This window comes from Myodes glareolus, chromosome 14 (genome assembly GCF_982192425.1).
Source record: "Myodes glareolus chromosome 14, mMyoGla1.1, whole genome shotgun sequence".
NCBI classification, from domain to species: Eukaryota; Metazoa; Chordata; class Mammalia; order Rodentia; family Cricetidae; genus Myodes; species Myodes glareolus.
In genome coordinates, this window is record NC_142039.1 from 29943715 (window position 1) to 29966606 (window position 22892).

General features: G+C 41.8%; 1 protein-coding gene across 4 annotated transcripts in view; it reads right to left on the reverse strand.

The window, feature by feature from the left end:
• Positions 1–22687, reverse strand: part of Chrm3 (cholinergic receptor muscarinic 3) — a 444702-nt gene extending 422015 nt beyond the window's left edge. For 3 of the 4 annotated variants that reach the window (XM_085699227.2, XM_048461024.3, XM_085699226.2), the window contains exon 1: positions 22551–22687. The gene's annotated coding sequence lies outside the window, so the exon portion shown is untranslated. The remainder of the gene's footprint in view (positions 1–22550) is intronic. The other variant, XM_048461025.3, reaches the window with a different exon arrangement.
• Between the last annotated feature and the right edge of the window lie 205 nt (positions 22688–22892).

Here is a 22892-nt window from a genome sequence, read left to right on the forward strand (position 1 = left end):
AGACAATTCCAAAACTATAGCTGTATGGAAAATCTAAAGAGCAGATGTCTCTGGAACAGGAGGAGGGCGGCATCCTGCAGAGAAGGAATGAAAAGGATCAAGAGAGAGGAAAAGAGAAAGAAAGATAGGGGAGAACCAGGCAGGAGGAAGGATGGGAGAACATAGGGTACATACTGATCACCAGAGAACCATATTAAAATAATGAAGCTAAACATTGAGTCCTATTAATGTCATCAAGGCATGTTAATATTGTATTTTGATATAACCCAAGTTTTAAAGATGATTCCCTTCAGGTATTAAGAAGGAAATTTACAATTGGGCCAGTGTTCTACAGTCGGAAATGAACTCTAAAACCCTAAAGTGAAACATAGCCATTCAAGTCTGCTATTTAGAAAAATGGAAGTACACAGCAATGACAAGTCTACAACCTAAAGCATGGAAAACTGATGCCTCTTGGGACATCAGTAGTGGGACCACAGAGGACAGCTAATATTTTTATCATAAGTCTTGGGAATTATGTGGTAATGTACATTATGTCCTGTACTCATTAGCTTTATAAAATTAAGATTACATATGAAAAGATACATAAGTAATAAGCTAATAGAATAAACACTATAAAATTATTAAGCTCAAATACAGTTCATTGCTTTTGGCTTTTCTTTTGTGGAGGTTACTTGTTAGAAACTACATCTGACTTGCTGGTCTTTGCTGTCTCGGTTACATGTCAACTAAAATGAACCATTATAATAAAAGAAAACACACAACATTGGAAGGGCTATATCCAGGCTCCCTATCTAGATAGGGGCCAAACACAAATCTAATGCCCAGAAGGACTTAAGAATCTACCATAAGTCTCCAAAATCTAAGTCATCTTGTACCTTGCCTGTATAAGAGATCAGTATATTTTGTTTCCTTCTTGTTCCAAGTCTGGTAATGAGCCAACATTTATGTGTTAAACACTTTTAAAAATCATTGGCAGATAGCTCAGTCAGTAAAGTGCTTGGCATGCAAGCATCAAGACATGAGTTTGATATCCAAAACCACCATAAAAATAATGGTATGGTGGTAGGAAATTTAAAACCCAGCACTGGGGAAGCAAAGACAAGAAGATCTCTGAGGCTCACCAGATAGCTACCCTAGCCTCTTGGACAAATTCTAGGTTATGAGAGTCCTTATCTCAAAAAACAAGGTGGATGGTGCCTTAAATATGACAACACAAAGGTTGTTCACTGGCTTCCACATGTGTATGCATATACATGCTAAAGCTACTGCAAGTGCTCTCTTTCTCTCTCTCTCTCTCTAGTTTACAAAAAAAAAAACAGAGCAATTGAAAACACATTTGAAAAATTGCAATGGATATAGCTGGGGAATATTTTATATGAATTTTGCAGGCAAGTTTCCCAATTGGAACAAAATAAGCTTTAGGACACCCACTGCCTTGAGACTGAGGAAAGCAGTAAGACTCTGGAAGACAAATGAAATTGTCCCTAGATCTCTTATTTTGCCTCAGAGAAATGTCCTGATGTTTTCCATGACTGAGAACCAGGTGTTGGGGAAAAATGAAGCAGACTGAAAACCCTTCTTTAGGAATGGCAGGTACTTTCGCTCATGGGTCAGGTCCAGAAAGATCAGAGGACCTCAGCAGGGACACGAAGACTGCAGGAACATGGTGGAGAAAAGCCACCATGTACTGATAGGAGGGCACAGAATGTCCTGGGGCTAGGAACTGAAGTGTCATGAGGTGTGAGCCTTGTGGGAAGGCGGCTCTCCCCTCTAGGCTGGAAGATTTTGGAGCCCAGGATGTGTCTTCAGCCCCAGTAACTGACTGATGCACTTGTCCTGTGGGAATGGCATCACTTCAGGAGTAGATGTGGGTTATTAGTGAACAAAGGACTTCTTAAGTAAACCCGCGGCTTCCTACCCTCTAAGTAGCCACATAATATCAGCATACAAATGTACACGTGGTATTAATTTTTGATGGGGCAGATGGGGGTATTTAGAAAACTAAAATCAATAGAAATAAAAGAGAGACAAATCCAGTCAAGGAACACTTGATTTCAGGGATCCATAAGAGGGGATTTCCAGTTGGAGAACTGAGGTGTGTAAACTGATAAAAACTGAGGACTTCACATTCAAGGCGTACAGAACATTTTGTCTTTGAGAACCAATTTTAAAATTAATACCAGACAAAATTCAACATCAAACTGTTCTTTGATGAAAAGAGCACTGAATATTCTAAATTAAATTGCTCCTGTGTCTAGAAACTCAATATTTCTTCTTGGTGTATTCCTCGGTACCAACCACCAAACACTACAGACTTTAGGAGAGCTGTGAGGTCATGGTGATTGTAAACGTTATTTAGCCTGGAACTTCCATGCTTTCTGGGTAAAAGATCTTTCAGCTTCCTAATCACCTGCTCGGAATCCACAGTTGTATGAAAAATGGTTTCTGGTTTGACTGGGAATCCAGACCAAGGTAAGTTTCTTATAGATGTGAGAGATGGGATAGCTCACATCCAGCATAGGTCCTATGCCTAGGCAGAACAGACCTCATAACTCTTGGGATTGGTATTCCGCAAGTTCCAGAGAAACTGCAGCCCTCAGACTGTCTTCTATCCAGTCAGTTTCGACTTAACATCAGAGCGAAACTGCTCTGTTCATGATTTAACCAGATCAACATCCTTTTAGCCAACCTTATTCTAGCATATTCTTTAAGGCTATTTCTTCCAGCAAGAAAGAGACAACTACTTGATAACTATGTGACAAGCACAAAAATTATTTTCACTGTGTTTAGAAAAACCTCAAGACACAAGATTTTAAATATGAAAAACTTATTTTGTTTTATAACTATCAGTTAGTTAATTTAATGTACTGCAGAATAACTGAAACACTAGAAATTCCCTTAGTCGGGGTTCTAAGCATTCAAGATTCTCCAGAGGCACAGAACATACATATTGCACATGCATTTGTCAAATGAGGGGTCACTAGATTGATTTACAGGACTCACAAAGGCATCCTTCAGGTTGTTTAGGTGTGGAAAACGGATGTTCAGTCGAAGAAGTTGGAAAGCTTGGAACAAAATGAACCAGTGACACAGCTCCAGGTGCCCAGGGCCTGGAAGCCCACAGCAGAATTGCTGGGGCAAGCACAGGTTCAAAGTTGGAGGGAAAGAGGCAAAGGACAAGAGCAAAAACCACACTTCATCAGCCAAATGTCATCTATAATCCCAGGACTCCAGAGACTGAGACAGGAAGATTTTGAGTTTCAAACAGGACTGGACTACATAAAAAGGCCTGGCTGAAAGGAAGGAGGAATAGAGTGAGAGAGATAAGGAAAGCATAGGATGATAAGGAAGGAGGGAAGGAAGGAAGGAAGGAGGGAGGGAGGTAGGGAGGGAGGGAGGGAGGGAGGGAAGGAAGGAGGGAAGGAAGGAGGGAGGGAGGGAGGGAGGGAGGGAGGGAGGGAAGGAAGGAGGGAAGGAAGGAGGGAAGGAAGGAAGAACTGCTCAAAGTCAGTTAAGTTTGAACACTTGCTCCTGCTTCCTTCTGCTGATATTGGATATTTTATGACATTACGAGATCAACAGCTACTGAGTAGCTTACTGTGACACTGTCTAGTTGCCCAGATATGTCCGATATCAGACTGTATCAGGCCTTTTCTTTTAGGCCACCAACCAGCTCCCAAATTATGACACAGAGACTTATTATTAGTTTTGGATGCTCAGTCTTAGCTTAGCTCTTTTCTGGCTAGCTCTTTTAACTCAAATTAACCTGTTTCTCTTTATCTACCTTTAGCCTTGGGACTTTTTACTTTCTCTCTGTATATCTTATTTTTACTGCTTCTTGTGTCTGCTGGCTGATGCTGCCTGGCTTCTCGATCTGGGTGTCTCACTCATTCTCTCCTCCTACATCTTTTTCCTCTCTTTAGAATTCTCCTCCTATTTATTCTCTCTGCCTGTCAGTCACACCTATCTGTCTCCTGCCTAGCTATTGGACATTCAGCTCTTTATTGCACCAATCAGGTGCCTTAGGTAGATAAGGTGAAACAAATGCAACATATCTTTACATATTAAACACACATCCTTACATCATTAAAGCAAAAAAGCAAAAGTAACACACCTTTACACAGTTAAAGTGATAGTCTGCACCATAAACAAATGTAACACATCTTTGCCTATTTAAAATAACATTCCACAACACAGAACTATCCTGTTCCATACTTTTCTTACAACATGCATATTGTGAAAATGGGCATTTGTCTGTCTGTTCATTTGTTTTGTACTGGAAATTTACCCTAAGACCTATTACATGCTAGACAAGCTCTCTACTAAAGAGTTGTATCTCTAGCCCCTTTAGAACATTGCTTTTTGGAGACAAAAACCAAAATTGACAAGGCAGACCTTGAAATGATCTCCTGCCTCAGATTCCCGAGTAGAAAGGGTTACAGATCTGGGCTACCAGGCCCACATTAAATGACTGTTTATAGAAATTGGAATCCTTAAAAATTAGTTAATAAGTAGGGTTTCTTTTATTTACTTCTAATAGAAAAACAAAACAGAACATTATTGGAGACAAAGTTAGGCATGCTTCTCCATTTGCTTGATTGCACTCCTTAGCATAAGCAAGGCCCTGGGTTCAATCAAGGGGAGGCTAGGAGTGAAGAAGGGAAGAGGAGAGAGATACCATCCCAGGACAGCCAGTATTCTAAGGAAGAAATTATGAGGTCTGTTCTAATAGAGCTCCTACTGCAGTGGATGTTTCAGAAAAAAAATTAAAAATAAACTTATGTCTGGTGACGACGAAGATGCTGTGGGGAGGGAAAGGTGTGCGGTATTTAGATGAGCTGGTCCCACAGTGAGGTCAGGTGACTTCTAGGGACAAATCTGAGAATTTGTGCAGGTTTCTAGGAAGAGAATGCTCCAAAGTGAGGCTGGTTGTGTAGTCCAGTGGGTAGAATGCTTGCTTACCCAGCAAATACAAAACCCTGTGTTGGATCCTTGGTACTGTATACACTGGATGTGCATGCCCTGATGCAGGCCTGTGATTCCAGAATTCAAAAGGTGGAGGCAGGAGGATCACAAGTCCAGTTACATAGCAAGTTCAAGTCTTGGCTGAGTTACACAAGACCCTGTCTCAAACAAAACAGAACAATGGGAATGCTCCAAACAGACACAACACCAAAGGAAAATGCACTGCGGTAGAGCGGTCTCTGTTCTTGCGAGAGACACAAACCTGCAGAGACTTTTCTCTTATATGGTAATTGTTGCTTGAACCATCTATCTACTCTGGATCCCCATCTATTTAAACCTTTCTGGTCCTTTAAAAATCTCTCTGTAGTGAAATGCCTTAAAGGAATAAATTCCTGTTATCCTTCCAAAAAGATTTGGCTTCTTACCCCCGAATCCAATGAAGGACTTGGCTCAGACAGCTCCATTTTACAAGTGAACATACTTGTAGATTATAAACACACATCTAGGGTCAAGACTTTGTCACAAATTGTTTTAGCCCCTCCTGAACCCGGCTGCCTTATCACCATCTTGTCCACACTGTTCAGGAAGCCGAACAGCAGCATCTGTAATAGGCCTGCAATTTTCAGAAATGAAAAGACAGGGTAATACAGTGCTACAGATTCATTTGGTCTGGGCTTAGGAAATACATTCTGTGGCATCCTCTTTTCCAAACTGTAGTGGGAGGGAGTTATTTCTTGGTTGAAATAAGTATTGGGGTAAAGAAAGGCATCCTTATTATTTGTAATTTGGGTCAGTTTTCTGTTCTGTCATTGAGCGCCAAGCTGGCTTCATACATGTGTCTTGTCTAGGAGAGCATCATGTTCAGACATTGTTTTCCTTGGAATTCTGTAGCTAGTTGGAGATTAAGGGAAGGTGTCTGGTGTTAGATTGACACCATCTAGTTCATATTTTCTGTCATCATAGAATAAGATGGTTGTTTCTCAAGGGACTGAAAATGTAGCCTTCTCTCTAAAGCAACCATTTGAAAAGTCCATTTTACCATAAAAGTGAAAGTACACAGATGGTCTATGAACTTGAGAAATCCATGTTACCTTCAATGAAGCATCAGGTCACTCAATCCTGCACAGTGGAAGACCTGCCACGTGTAGTGCACGACACCCATAGAAGGCGGTGCATAGCAGCAACTCAAACCTGTCACTCCTGTGGAACTCAGGTTTCATCCTGTCAAGCAGTTCCTTTTGAACCTTTCAAAACAGCCCTCTGGTTGGACATGAAAGTGCATGTGTCTGCCATCTAGTGGCAGCCATCAGTATGGTCTGTCTAACTTTTTTTCAAAACCAGTCAAAGCGTATTTTCAGAAAACTTTAAACTAGTCCCTATAGTTAAGAGGTGTGTGGAAGAGGACACAGGCTAGGGATGGTCACACATTCAAGGGGCACACTTTTCTAGTGCATCTATGCTTCTCTGGTTTTGACACCAACGAGAGGAGGATTCCTCAGAAATCCTTTGTGGATGCTAGAGTAGGTCCTATGCATTTTCAGGAAAATATAAATCCCACAAAGTCGGCATCTTGTTTTTTCTCATTTAGCCTCCCATCTTTCGCATTCAAGACTCTATCTGACATAATTCAAGGGCTTAATAAATTTAATGAACAAAGGCATGGCCAGGAGGAACACTGGAATTAGAGCAGACTGTAGATAGCCTGTCTCAAGGGTCTTTACTACCACATGAATGTCTGATTTAGCTAGATTTAGCAGGTTGATGATTGGCTTTTTAATAAAAAAAAGTTAACAATATACAACTTTACATTAAATTCGTGAGAAAGCAGTTACTGTACATGATTATTAAAACTTATTGATTTAAAAAAGACAGTGCAACATAAAATGTCTTGTAACATTGAGAAAAAACAAACTATGATCATGTTTCAGAGTTTTCATGTCAACCAAACTAGTGTGTGTATAAGGCAATGACTATCTTACCATTGAATTTTTGAAATCTCACTGTTCACATAAGTAATTTTTATATACCTTCTCAGAAACACAAAGCCTCTAATTTAGTAATGTATGCCAACAAGAATATGTTCTGTTGGACTGGGGACGTGGGTCAGAGTTAGAGTGCTTGTCCGGCATATGTGAGACCCTAGGTTCAGTACTCCGCAACACACAGCCGCTCACATCCATCTGTTTATGATAGCTGCATGACATAACAAAAGAAGCTAATAAAAATGTCAAAATCGCCTACATCTGAAATGCAGTTTCTGTTTATAACATCTTTTGAAAAAGACTAGCCAGATTTCTCAAAATATACATCTTCAGATACCGCAGGGTGCATCTGATGGAGGAAGTTCCCTTTTATTTCTACACCTAAGATCCGTTTTCGCTTTCTGTGCTTACATTCCTCTGTGAGCGAGCTCTCCACTCTTCACAAGCCGGAGACACATTCTAAGCTGAATGACTCATCTTAACAAGGAGAGGCGCTAAGCTAATGTACCCTTTGCCAATCCAGCTCTTAACCTACTCATGAAAGAATCTAAACCATTTCTCTCTCTTCAACTCAGAAGTCTGAGATCCTAGCAAAGTGAGGATCATTCTGGAAGTTTATGCAGAATTCAGAGGTGTAACCCCCATCTCTGTTGTGATTCTGCTTTGGGAATTTGGCTTCAACCCCCAAGTCTTAGCCACCAAATATGGTGCCTACCCAGTTTTAGAAACATCACCCCTGTGTTAGTTAATATTAATTGCCAGCTTCACAGGATTTAAAATCACGTAGGAGCCAAACCTCTGGGCATGTCAGTGAAACAATTTCTAGATTGGTTTGACTGCATTGGAACGACTCACCCACAACTGAAGCACGATTAATAAAATCTCAGGGTCAGAAATTGGGGTTCAACCTGAAGATCCGAAAAGCAAAATAACCAGCCATTGGCTCTTACCTTGACCTTAGTCTGAAAATGGTAATCCTGCCTCCCAGAATCTTGGAATGAGACTGTGTCTGAGAGCTGTCTTCCCCTGTTTTATTTTCCTCTCTAGGGCTGGGATTAAAGGCATGCACCACCCGATTTCTATGACAACTAGTGTGGCTACTAGGATTAAAGGTGTGTGTCATTGTGGTTACTGGGATTAAAAGTGTGTGTTAAAATAACCTGGTCTGTAAGGCTGACCAGTGGGACTGTTTTACTCTCAGATCTTCAGCCAGTCTTTATTTATTAAAACGCAATTGAAATGCCATTACACACAATCGGACACAGTACTATGTCCCCCAACTGAGCCAAAATACAACTCTTAATTTCGTAAGTTGAATTTGTCAGGTATTCCAATGATGCAAAGAGAGAAGAAACCCATCCAATCCCACATCTCTGAGTTGGAGACCTTTTCTATTGTTACTGGGACCTTCAGCTGTCAGCTATTTGCAACAGCTGACAATCAATTAACAAAATGACGACTTGAAGAATGCTGGCCAGTGGAATCAGTCGGCAAGAGGAGTCATTTGAGGAATGCTGCCAGAAATAACCACACCTTGAACATGTGTGGGACACCAGTGAAAAATGTCACTACACAGACCAAGCAGTAGGCTGGTGAAGCTTGGAAGCTCAGTTAGAGAAATTCTGGGATGTTCTGTACACAAGTCACTGGGACCAGTGGGGATTGCTTCCCATTTCCTAATAAATAAGCTATTTTGCTAATACCAGGGTACCAGAAAATCTGTCACATCTCAAATTTCATCTTCTCCCCCACCCAAAAATAACAGTAACAGAAATTCAGTCAGTACATAGTGGAAGTTTATAATACACCAGACACTTCATTAGGGTTGAGTCTTTGGGCTGTATTCATGAATAAAACACAAGTTTATGATTTCAAAAGCATCATTCAATTTCATGAGATTTAACAAGATTATGATCTTGTGTACAGGAAAACACTGTACAATTGACCTTTAATACAAAACCACACACACACACACACACACACACACACACACACACACACACACACATTATATAGGTATTTTTTATTAAAGGCTATTAATTATATAGTACTGACATAAAACTAAGATACCATTGGGGCAAAATACAAACCCAAAAATAAGCCCAAACATTTACAGTCAACTGATTTTGCAAAATATAATATAGCAGAGAAAGGGCATTATTTTATTCAGTAAATGGTGTCTAAGAAAAATGATGTCTATGTACAAAGGAGGGTAAGTGGACCCTTGTACCATACCAAATCCAAAACTCAATTCAAAAAATATTAAAAACTTACACAAGAGACCTATAGCACAGTATTGGAAGAAAATATAAAGGGAAAGCTTTATGACATTGGCCCTGATATTTGGGCCATGACTTCAAAGCCTAAGTGATAAATGTGGGATTACATCAAACTGAAAAAACACTCCTGCATAGAAAATGAAACATCCATATAGTATAGAAACAGCCTACAGATCCATGTGTGGTTTTCGAACCACACATCTGTTAATATCCAAAATATGTAGGCAACTCAATGGGAAGGTTGCAGTACAAGTTAAAATCAGCCTCAAAAACCTAAGCATTCCTTAAAAGAAGACACACAAATGGCAAATGCAACAAATGAAGCTATTGTTTCATTTGAACAATATTGTTACACAATAAACCCACGGGGTGGGGGTATTAAAACATAGTGAGATTTCACTGTACACCTGTTCAAATGTTGCTACCAAAAAACAAAGAAAGGTGTTTGTGAGGAGACAGAGAAAAGTGAATCCTCACACACTGTTGGTGGAAATATAAATTAAGACAACCATTAAGGAAAAATGGGGTCCTAGAGAATGAAACAGAACTATTACATTATCTAGTGGTCCAACCATTAGTTCTATATTCAAAGGAAATGAAATCGACGTGCTGAGGAGATTTATGAGCTCCTATGCTCATCACTGCATGATCGACAATAGACAGATTACTGCAACAATCTAATTTTCTGCAGTGAATAAACTGTGCTGTGCTTGCACACACATGCAAGCACACACACACACCTGTAATGTACATGTGCACACAGAAATGTATTCACACACCACACACACACACACAGAGAGAGAGAGAGAGAGAGAGAGAGAGAGAGAGAGAGAGAGAGAGAGAGAGCACAATGCCATTAAAAGCCTTAAAAGGAGAAATTCCTTCACTTGCAGCTACATGAATGAGCTGTAGAATGTCAGATTGAGTGAAATAAGCCAGGCACAGAAAGACAAACACCACCTGGAATCTAAGAAAGCCAAACTCATGGTGTAGAATGGTGGTTGATAGGGGTTGTGAAGAATGGATGGAAATCTTGGTCAAAGGGTACGGCATTTCCAGTGGTCAGAATGAGTAATATCCAGGGATGTATCCAACAGCACAGCACAGTGAGTCTGGTTAATGGGCATAGACAATGTATTATAAGTTTGAAAATTACCAGGAGAGTAGGTTGTGAATGTTCTTACAAAAACATTAAATATATCAAGTGACTAATATGATAATTAGCATGATCTGTTTTTATAACATTTGCATATATCAAGTCATCATGTGAGACACCAACTTTAATTAACTGTGTGCTAGAAGAGTGCTTGGTGAGATTCTAACCCCATAAAATGGGTTCTATGACGTCATCATTGTCAGCACCATCATTACTTGGTCCCTCTGCATTGATCTAGACATTGGTTACTTTGTCCATGGTGGTTTTCAGGGGTTTGAGGATTCCAAAGAGATCTTGTAGCCACTGTATCATTTTCTCTATTTTGTTTCACTTACAAAGCATTTACTTATCTCTATTTTTTCTATCCTTACTATCTGGTCATATGCCCATAGACATTATTTCACTGCATGTCTCTAAATTATATCCTGTTAACTTTCCCCAAATATGAGAATGATTACATTAAAAATGAAAACTGAAAATATTAGAGAAAAAAATAAGAAGCGATAAATCGAAAAATAGACAAAAATGGCCACTATGATTGTGTGTTATTTTTAGGTCTGAATTTCCCAGCAGTCAGTGCAAAATAGAAACAAAGATAGCTTAATTTCATTTTCAGAAAATAGCTTTCATTATCACCAAAGAGGTTCAATTTTTTTCTCTTGTACTAAGTTCTACAAGAAATACGTGCTGTCTTAGGGAAGAGATATCAATGAGACCAAAGAACCAAGTACTTTTAGAGTTTGAAAGATGTAGAGATAGTTTTTATATGATTTAGCTAATCCAGACTGCAGCAATCTCATGCTATTTCAAAACGGCAACCCCAATTATATTATCTTATTTACGGTCTGCACTTTCATGTCATCTCCGTCAGTTTGCTGATACCTTTAGGTCCTTCAGCCATCCATCTGCCACCCTCTACCCAAGGAGATGATCTATCATAGCTCTAATACAAAACAGATTTGCTAGTTTAAAAAAGACAAGTCTTAACTATGTTGTATAGACTGGTCTGGAACTGCGGGACTCTAGTGATGCTCCTGCTTCAGCTACTGACTAGTGGAGTCTACAGACTTGGGCCACTTACCTGGCTTTAATTCGGATTTTAACATAGCAATGAGGATCACTCATCGTTATTATGAGTTCTCTTCACTCATACTTATTTTTTGAGTTCTATAAGAATTTTCTTTGCCAGACTAGATCCCCTGAGTAAATTGGGAGCATGAGGACCATGGGAGAGGGTTGAAAGGGAGGGGAGAGGAAGGGAAGGGAGCAGAGAAAAATGTATAGCTCAATAGAATCAATCAATCAATCAATCAATCAATAAATTTTCTTTTCCATAAATACTATTTCCACATCACACCAGAACACACTGCTCACACCGAACTTTAATTGTTGTTTTTTTAATCTCCCCCTTGTTTCTTTCTAAATTGCATGGTTTTGTTAAATACGTTAAAATCCCAGTTAAATATTTGTTATTTTTTTCTGGTTTTATTTTAACTTTGTAGTCATTTCTGAAACAAAAAAATGTACATACACAGGTGTGTTAGATCAATAGCTGAATATGTGGGCCTGAAGAGAAGAGTCAGAAGTTAAGAACACTGGCTGCTTTTGCAGAGGACCTGAGCTCAGTTCCTAGCACCGACACAGTGACCCACAACTGCCTTTGACTCTGGTACTAAGACCCTCCTCTCATCTCTGCGGGAGCTGCATGGATATGGTGTATATACGTACTTGTGTAGGCATGCTCATGCACAAAAATTAAAAACAAATCTTAAAACCTGGACAAATATCTACACATTCATAATTCAGGATGTGCTACATTTTTCATAGATCTGCAAGATATAGAAATTTACATATCCATATAAAGTTAGCGATATGTGTGTTTATCACCTAACAGCATGATTTTAATGTGTTATCAAATGAACGATCACTCTCTCCATAAATCCATCACTCAGCTCTGCTAGAGGCATACTACTAGCTTTGTCCTTCCAGGGCAGTATTTGTGCCTTATTTTCACCAACCAAAACTGCCTTATGTAATTCTGGGAGGAGAGACACACTGCAGGAAAAAAAAAAGACACACTTAACTGATAAGAAATTCAGAGGAAAACACATTTCTATACTTCGAGACCATTTTAAGTGGATGGATTTTTATGCAGTTAAATCAGTCAATGTTTTGGAATGAACTGCAGATTTTAAAAATAGGGATGTAGATTTACATTTCAAATCAAGTGGCAAAACTCTATTATTATCAAAGGTTTGTAGCGAGTAAACGCTACAGCATATTGATGTTAGTCAGCCTTCCATCACTATGGAAAATATGTGAAATAAGTCAATTTATGAACAGAAAAGCTCTGGTTTTTTTCCTCACAGTTCCTATTCATGGTTTATTGGCCTGATTGCTCACAGCCTATCTGGAGACAGAGCCTGGTAATGGTACTATGTGGTAGAAATTATTCACCTTATGGAGAGAGAGCCAGGGGAGAGAGAGGGAAGATTCTCCGTGGTCACACACTGGCAGTCGCCTAAAATCCTCTCCTTAGTATCTATCTTTTAATAGTTTCCACCTTTCTAGATTGCATGAAGTAGGGACTAAACCTTTAATGGATGGGCCTCATGGGACAAAGCGATACAGAAAAATGGCTATTTTCAAAATTACATAGTATGGCATTCAAATTTTATGTGTTATGTTTTATTTATATAACGAGACATCCATAAAAGCACTGTAGTTACATATTTTATATGTAGATGTACACATCAATCATCTAAGAGGAAGACTGTATTTGGATATGGTAAAGGTGATGTCAAATGAGTCATCTTACTTAAGGACTTTATGGCCTGATATCTGAAATAATTTATAGACGCACATAAGCAAACCAAGAGTGTGTTGGATCAATGATAAGACTGAGATTCTGACAAAGTACCAGGAAAATAATTGCTAACAAAAAGTGTTATTTCAAATAATTCTTGATAAATTGATAAAATCTGGATACCTGGAGTTATGGATGAGAGGGTACCCTTCCGAGCATAATGGCAAAGAAGAAAGTACAGTAATTATTGAAGGTTAAGAGAAAGGAAGCCTTGAGACTTGAGACTGAACCTAAAATGTAAATCATTCCAGGATCAAGATGGCTGACGTACGACATTTAGTGATTATGACATTGGTATAATTGGCCAGGATGTCAAAGATGATATTGGAGTCAGGACCAAAAAAAATGATAAAATTCAACTTCAGTAGGAGAAATCTACACAAACGAATCGGAAAGAAAAACTGTAGTCAAAATGATGATTCATAGAACTCAGACCTTAAAAGGAAGGTTCATTGGACTTAAAAACTGGTTTTTTCCCTTAATGTGATTTGAGCTCATCTGACCCTCTTGCCCATGAAAAGCTATTGGAAATGCAAGTTTTCAGCCTCTACCCAGACCTCATGCATCAAGGTTTGCATTTTACTAAGTTCCTTACGTAGCTGAATGTACATTAAAGCTAGAGAGCTTGTGAATTGAGATGCCGATGGCTGGAAAGGAGAGAAGCCAAGAAGTTTGAGCTATGACTTGGTTGAGTATTAAGATCCGGTATCTGGCACAATGTGGGAGGAAAAGGGAGGAAATAAATCAAGACTCTGTGGAAATGTAGGATGATCACGCTGTTCATAGAAATGGGAGGCCCCAGGAGAGAAGCAAGAGGGGGAGGAAAGAGAGGCCTCTGAGCAAGTGTGCCATGACAGTCCTCCCTTCGGGAGCTAAGTCAGTCTGGGGAGAAGGAGTGATTCATGCTAAATGGGTATTGGAAACAATGAATATGAATTATATTGAGAAAGCACATGGTGTAAACTGAGGAAGCAGCGTTGGAGAAGAGTGGAACACTTAGGTGAGAGTGGAACACTCAGAGGAAGAAGAACCAGGGTAGAAGAGACCAGGAAATGGAATGTCCTGATAGTTAGGGTTTAAATGTTACTACGAGGCCAAGGAAAGACTACTGGTTTGTGACCCAGAGGGTTACAGGTGACTTTTGGAAAAGGACTTTCTATACTCTCGTAAAGATGGAAGCCAGGCATCAGAAATTTTGTGTCAAGTGATGGTGAAATGTAGAGAGGACTGAATGCTGTCTGGTTCTGTCTCTCTTTGCTCTCTAGAGCAAGCCAGCATGGAGAATTAATTTTTCAAGGCATAGGTTGCTCTTGAGATGTCTGCCTATAGAGTCACATAGAAGGTACTTGTGGTGGTTAATCTTCATTGTCAACTTGATGGCCTCTAGAATCTCCCAGTGAAAGAGCATTCTGGGTGTGCCCATGAGGGATTATGCAAACTCGGTTAGCATAACACAGGCATAGCTGTGAGGGATTATCTAGATTAGAGTAAGTGAGGTGGAAAGACCTACTGCAGAGGGCACCATTCCACTGGCTGAAGTCCAAGACTGAATGAGCAGGAGAAATAAAACAGCATGGGCATTCATTGTTCCCTGCTTCCTGACTGCAGATGCCATGCGCCAGTTCCTTCATGCTCCTGCCGCATGACTTCCTTGCCCTGAGACTATGAACCTAGTAAGTCCCTTCTCCCTTGAGTTGCTTTTGTTGGGTTGCTTTTACCACAGCAACAGAAGCAACTAACACAGTACTCATTGATGCTGTCTGACATTTTCTGAAACATACGTTCCTTTCCTAATGCCCAGAGGCTGGGATTCCCTGTTACGGTAGAACACGTGGTTAAGGTAAGAATCTGTGGAGAAAAGGTTTCCTTGGACTTTTCTGGGTATGCTGTTAATGTAATCACATGGGCAGGAGACTACACACAAAGAGGAGGAGCTACCGTGATCATATGGGGGGGGAGTTAGGGGCTTGAAAGTTAGATTCAGATGGTGTGCATTTTCTAGAGTCTTAGAGGGATTATGTTCCCGCTGATAACCTTGATTTCAGACTTCTGGCCTCCAGAAAGTGAGGAAATATACACTTGTTTTAAGCTTGAAGTACAACATCTAACACTGTCTTCCATCTCTGAGAGGGATGAAAAGCTCTCACTTCATATGGATTATATGATGTTAGGTACCCTAATTGTGTATTCAAAATAGGGTAACTGTGCTGCCCGGTACATCAGAAACAATGACATGAGTGTTACAACAGAGGTAGCATCCTATGTACATAAGTGATAAGCAGAGATAGATACCTTTGATATATATCAATGCTTGATAGATGAAAGGTAGGTACTTATAAATAGATGAAGATAGATTATATGCATACACACACTAGACAGGCATAGACAATGGTGAAAAACAGGTGATATAAAGTTATATAGATAAATGATATATGTGCATATGAATAGATATCAATGGCAGACAGAGGATAGAAATTGACGATGGGTATGTGGTAGGAGTTGTGGGAAGAAGAAGGCTTGAGTGAGTGAGGAGCTAAGTGAGTGTGTACTGTTGACTTGGGCACAGGGTCAAGGACTCTAAATCCTCAGACCCATGGGAAAATGGCAAAGTCTTCCCTTACTGGTGTGAGTGTGAATGTTGACATTGTGTGCAGAAAATGTCCATCATCGCTTTCTTCTCCAGATACTTATGGCCTGACAGCCTTTCCCGTACAGAGACTGATAACTAGGTGTAGTTAAACCTGTCTCCGTGATCCAGCGGTATAGTACAAGCTCTGCCTCCTTCCTTGTCCATCTGTATGGAATGACTCTGACTCCCTGTTCATTTGTAAGAAATAACCTTGCTTCCCCATTCAATTCTATATAGTAAACACAGTAAGCTTCTGGGGTGCGGGGTTTGTTCAGCAGAGAAACCAGACCACCTGATTCCAGTTTTCCTGTCTTTGTGTCAGTTTGTCCCTTGCCACCCAGTCAGGTGCATTCCTGGAGCCATGCGAGATGTGCCGATCAATAAGAGGGGGTGTAGGGAGCAAGGATAAAGACAAAGAGGTAGCAATGATAAACAGGTGCTAGACGGTGATGGAAGATGATAAACAGGTATCAATTTTAAGTGGATAGGCAAATAACAGATATTGATGACTGGTGGGTATGTAGGTTTATTCATTTTACTCATTAAATTTTACTTATGTACTCTTTATGCAGTCAACTCTGAAAAAAATCAACATGAATATCCCTGGAGTTATCCTTGATGTCAAATGTAATACCAACGACAGGAAGTCCAAATAGAATGCAGAGGACAGAGAAATGACTTGCAGTGACTTATGCAGAGGTTTTCCAGCTCTTGATAATTTAATGAATTAAGTGATAAATAATAATGTATAACAAGGAAAGTATAATATAAGATCTCAGGGAAAGCTGTAGAGGGTTGGTGGTCCTGTGTGATGGGAAGGACATATGGGCACGGAGATAAGAAAGGAGAACTCCAGATAAAGCAATTCCACAGCCTCCCCATGCTCCCCACAGCATTCTATAAACATATTACACTGTGACTTTGTGAGACAAAGAGGACAGGGCACCATCTATGAGGTCAATTTTTTCTAATGCTACAGTTTGAGGGGCGTCCACAGAACACAAATAGTGTTCTCGGTTATCTCTCTACTAAAAAAAATGGAATATCATACACGTATCTGCATCCAACAGCATTTTTCTAATGATCTCTCTCTCTCTCTCTCTCTCTCTCTCTCTCTCTCTCTCTCTCTCTCATGCACACACACACTGAATCAACAGTTGCTACTGATTTGAAACAGAGAACCCAAGCGGTTTTTGGGAAGATAGTCTGTTGGTCTGTGAGGTACTGCTGCATGGCAGCCTTTCGGAGGCAAGCCCTGACTTGATGAAACTTCATACAGCCGTGAGCGAATGTATCAACGAGCAGTGGTGACCAGGTTTCTGCCATCTGAGCTTGTGGAATAGGGTATATGTCAGAGGGAAAGTGCACCCAAGCCCACAGTCGTATCCTGCTGTGATGAATGACCAGACTCAGTAGAAGATCACTGAGACTTTTCGTACCCTTAAGTACAGGGTGGTCTCCCAATGGTGGCACAGTCTTTGAAACAGACTGACATCTGATGCTGGTTTGACTCATCTGAATTGTATCTGCAATTCAGTGGTTGGAAGATATCTGACCTGAGCCAGGCAGCCTTTGCTGGTGTCACTTCCTGTGTCAGAGGTGACCGAAGGTAGAATATGTCACGGCTCAGCTGGTGTGCCAGATTTCAAGGGAACACTGGGGGCAGGAAACAGGCTGAGGCTGGGCCTGAACAAATGACCTAATGGAGGATTAATTCAGCAGTGGCTAGTCAGCAACTCAAATTACAGCGGCCAGGAGCGTTGTGGAGGACTGAGATTTGATCCTGCCAACAATGACAGACAAGGCAATTTTATTTGTTAAGTGAACTTGGCAACACGAGTCTCTAGGCAAAAGTGACTGATACACTGTCAGGACTCGGACTGTGCCCTAAGTCTAGGGTTCTGTCTACCCTGGAGGTGAATTGAAGACTGAAAATAATAGAATGGAGTCTTGCTCCTGGAGAGAAGTCTTGGCAAGAGCAAGACTGATTGTCAAGGTCATTGCTAAAAGTTATTCCAGGCAAAACATTAAGCCTAGTGCTGAAAAGGTGAACTGAAAACACAAAAGAAGCCTAGCCCTATGAGCTAGCAGTAAGACAAGAGCTCAGGGTTAGGGGCCCAAGTAATCCCTGAAGACCACAAGGGTTAGAGCAAGAAGATGGAACTCAGACAAGATCCTTCTGAAGTGAGAACCGGGTAAGAACAAGCACAGTTGGCTAGTCCTGGAGGCACTTGCAGAACACAAGGGAACCACAGGGGCTCGGGTCCCTCCATGCATCTGTTGGCTTCTTCTTGTCTGATGGTATGGCTGGTTTACTATAGATTTTCATATTTTGGGTGGTTTCGGGATGAGCTGGGGGACATTTGTGGGGAAGACAACAGCTCAGCATGTACTGTAGGTGGTCATCATGGTCGGTGGAAGTTGAAGTCTTAGTAGAGGAGAGTTAAGAAGGTGCCTGCCTGTCAGAGTCCTCCAGTCTCAGGAGGGTAGGGACAGGAAGCTCTAACAGGTGGAAGAATTTAAATTGCCAAACTGCAGGGGAGAGCCAGCCAGAAGAGTGTGCACACTGCCAAAACTCCTGGGCGAAAGGCACACAGTGGCTGAAGGCTGAACTAGCAGCCACCCCACAGTGGCTTTTCGTGTTCTCTCTCTGGAACTACTGAGGGGTCATGGTTTCTGATTTTGTGCCACTGCACAGTGCCTCTGAGTTTGCTCAAAGACACTTGTGGGGCTGGGGAACAGCTCAATTGGTAAAGTACTTGCCTTGCAAGTAGGAGGAATTGGAGTTGAACCCTGGAACCCATGGTTTTTTGTTTGTTAAAGTCAGGCATGGCAGCGTGCACTTGTCAGCTCAGCCAGTGCTGGAGAAAAATAGATAACTGGATTTCTGGGGCTTGCTGGCCATTCAACATAGTCTACCTGGTGAGTCCCAGGCCAATGAGAGACCCTTTATCAAAAGCTCAGATAGAGAGCACCAGAGGAATGAGGCTGTTCTCTGGTTGCTGCAAATACGTGCAAATATTTTCATTGACACTGCAAACACATGCATCTGCACTTACATGAATGTGTATTACAAAACAAAATTATGCTCCTGTAGGACTCCATCCTTGTGCCAGTTTTGAGTTGTGGATGGGCAAACATGACCATTTCCGTACACCAGGCTCGGGGAGGGCTTGCAATCTTCATGTAGGGCTTGTGTACCTCCTAATTTCCAACAACTTCCAATGTTAATGAAGGTCTCCACTGACCAGGAACTTAGCAGTGTAAAGCACTTGAAAGAATAGTCAGCTAGGTCCCTAAAAGGTATAGCTTTGGCTCTTGCATGCTGTCTGTAAGGAGCATGCAGAGGAGCCACACGGAACACTGAATGATCTGGAGTCAGGAGTCAGTTTTGTGCTTGATCCAAGGCCCAGGCAGTTTTCTTAACAGAGAGCAGAGTCTGTCGGACACTCACGTCTAACCTCCACTTTGACTGGCATTTGCCTACTGTTAAACTAATTAGACGATCCTGTCATGAAGCCAAGGCTTGCCTTTGAATTTGAAAGTCCAACCCAAAGGGGTAAGAATCAGAACAGAACTTCCACCAGACTCAACGAATTGTCTAGACAAAAACGTTTGGCATTGCCTCTCATAAATATCACATTTTGGGAAAGTATGTATACACGGCTCTTAACAACCAGGCATATTTGTGTATGCTGATTCACTTAAAATATAAAAATAGTAAAGGGGCTTGGTTAATTATTTTGTTGGAACTATACATGCCTTTTAAAATATTTTTCTGTGAGGAAGATATATTTTCAATTCACAAGCATACCCTGTGAAAGAAAATATTTCCAATTAGTCATTCTTCAAAACCATGCTGAGAATGTAATGGCATTAGTCATAATAATACCATGATATAAAATTAAGTTTCATACATGAAGAGGAGCTGGGTCCCCATCTCTGTAGAACTCCTCATTCATCTCTGGTGTAAAGGGCCAACACAGCTGCTTTGCACGTAAACGTCCCCACACTGCAAACCTGACCTCGCCTCTTCATCGTTACAGTGACAATGTCCAGGCCATGTAGGTGTAAGCAACTGAATCTGCCAAGGCTAACAGCATTATTAGGCAAGAACAGTATGTTGGCTCAAGAAAGGAGATGATGTTTTAGGTTAAAAAAAAAAAAGAAGAAGAAGAAGAAGAAAAGAAGACCTAAAAAATTTTACTTCTGAAAGCTTTGGAACATAACCTTGTAGTTTCTATCCCATTGATTAACATGAATCCAAGAAATCCTAGCCATGCCCATTACCCCCTCCCCACAATCCATGCTCAACAGGTTGCCTGCTACTAAAGACGAAACTATGATTAAAAAGAGCTTGCTTCTAATATATTATAGCTTAAAATGACAAGTTTTTCTTTTCTGTATAAGGTAAACTATTTATTTTTATAAGGAAAGATGAAAAAGATGCATTTTAAAGAGTATATTTATCCTTGCTCAGTAAACTCCAGAAACAAATACGTTTGAAGCAAAATTTGTCTATCCCTCTCTCAGGAAAAAGCAGCGGGCCCTTCCAGATTTCCCGAAAGCTTATGAGTGTCTTATATAAGTTTTTGTGTCTGTTTAAGACAAAACTACTCTTATCGTAATATGTAGTCTTTGTCTAAATCCCACCCAGTTCCAGACAGTCTATTCCTTCAAATTAGACTCTTGCCTAACAATAATTTTCTATGACAAAAGACATACACTCAAAGGTTCCTTTTAAAAGGTCTGCCTTTTACCTCGTTTTCTTATTAAACTATCGAACTCATTTAAACCATTCTTCACTACTGTCTTTAAAAGTCTTACATCACTCTCCCTTTCATGTTTAATTGAACCTCACACCATTCCTCAGTCTAGGGAGCAGTCCACATCAGATCTGCAGCCACTGTATTTAACTTAGTAAATCTATGTTACAGGTCTATGTTCCATGGAAACCACTTCAGGAACGACATGCCTTCTATCATCACAGTAGCTAACTGCATGCTAATTGAGACAAACCGCTTAGATTTAGACAAAACCTAAAGACAGAGTTATCCAGTGGTGGATGTGTGATTCAAACTACGCTGCTGTGGCCCATGAGAACACACATGGAAAAGGCAAGCATGATCGCAGCACATGTGTGCTCCCCAACACCTGGCACAGCAGGGAGCTGCAGGCACACTGCAACTGAAGCAGAAAGACCTCATTCCTTTTCACCTCCATCCACTGCCACCCAGCAGCCCTGTATGCATTTATTCCAGGCTCTCCTCGCTCCTTTTTGGAAGGTATATCTTCCTGTAAGAGAGCTCCCAACAAACCCACTAGCATTGTTTTAAACACAGGAAACTGTTGAATGGTCCCTGCAGAACGAAAGATTTCCTAATATGAAACCCTCTGGACTCTGTAATTATTAAGCAGGTTTTAAGACTATGTTCTGTTTCCAAACAGTAATCCAGAAAGCTGGGGTGGGGGAAGGGGGCGCAAAGTGCTCTCTCTTTTTCTCTCCCCCCTCCCCGCAGTGTGTGTGTGTGTGTGTGTGTGTGTGTGTGTTCGCGTGTGTGTGTGCCTTAGGGAATGGTACATTCTCTGTTTTGTTGAATCTCAGAGGCCAAGAGAAAAAGGAAAGATCTGTTGAAAGCTCACAGGGAAATGGTCACTCTCCCTAAACAGCAGAGTCTGCCACCCTTTCACAACCCTGCCAACAATATCAATGGGGCCCGGTGGATGGGAGCGGGGGATATGCTGACAGACTTCGGACAGGTTCACAAAACACTTACACTAAAATCAAAGTCTGCATTTTAAAAATACGTCCATATGGATTCAAGTTCCCAATGCTCGCTTCCACCCTACTTGCAAAGGAGAATCTAACCAGCAGGCAGGGCAGGGTCACAATTCCAGCACGCACAGAGCGGAGTGAACAAATGAATTTTAACCCCCTTGAGTCAACCATTCCCCCTAACCCTAGCGGTTTAAAACCACGTAGAAATGAACAAGCTCTGCTCTGTAAGGAGGTTGTGCGGGGAGCGAGAGAGCGCCACAGGATATTGAATGTAGTTTAGTTGCCGCGAATGAGCCAGAGTAGACGCGCACCCTGGCTCAGTACCCTCTCCCAGGACACCAGGAGTGCAAAAATCACCTCTTTGCTCCATAAACGCAACCCCAGCAGTCGTCCCTCGCCGCGAGGTTGGCAGGGGTCTGATTTAGCTCTCCTAAAAAACGACATTAAAAGGCACACACAGAACCCAGCGGCACAGAGACGCACATTCACACCGCTCTGGACCACCCCTGCTTCTCATTTGGATTCCTCATTCAAGGGGGAGAAAAAGAAGACCAAGGGAGCTGGGTGGGCCGACCGGGGCGCTCCCTCGGCGTCCGAACACCCGTACCCGTGCTTTCCCAGGCGCTGAGGTGCCACCTCCGCATTCTCCACCCAGGGTCCCCACGCTCCAACTCCTCATCAGATCGATCCCGAGGTCCGGTCCCCCCAGATAGACAAAATCACCTTCGTCCCTCCCCAGTCCTTCCTTTAAACTCCGCCAGCAAACACATTTCCTAAGGCCACGGAAAACTTTTCCCCCCTTCTTTCACCACCAGATAAGGCAAGAAACCGGGTCAGCGGTCGCCACCAGCCGTTCTGCCCTAAGCCGCGGCGAGCACCGCGTGTCCTTACCTGGCAGCCGTGTTCCAGGTGGCTGTCCCACGCGGGTCCTCCGCGCCTCCGGAAATCTCTCGGACCGTCCGGTCAGCTCCACCGAACCCCGGCGTCTCGCAACACGGCGTTTCGAGACGGCGACTGTCCTCAGGGTCGCTCGCGCACCGGAGCCGCCCTTCTCTGCATTGCCCGGCTTCTGGGTGCAAGCGCAGCTGCGGCTCCTCCGGGCGGGTGGAGAGCGCGGGGCTCTCGGCTGCAGCCGACCTGGCCCGCCGTTGCGCTCCCGGGTCCGAGCGCGCTCCGCCCGCGGGCAGCTGCGGCCGCGCGTCACATGCCGCCTCCGGGCAGCAGCCGTGGCAC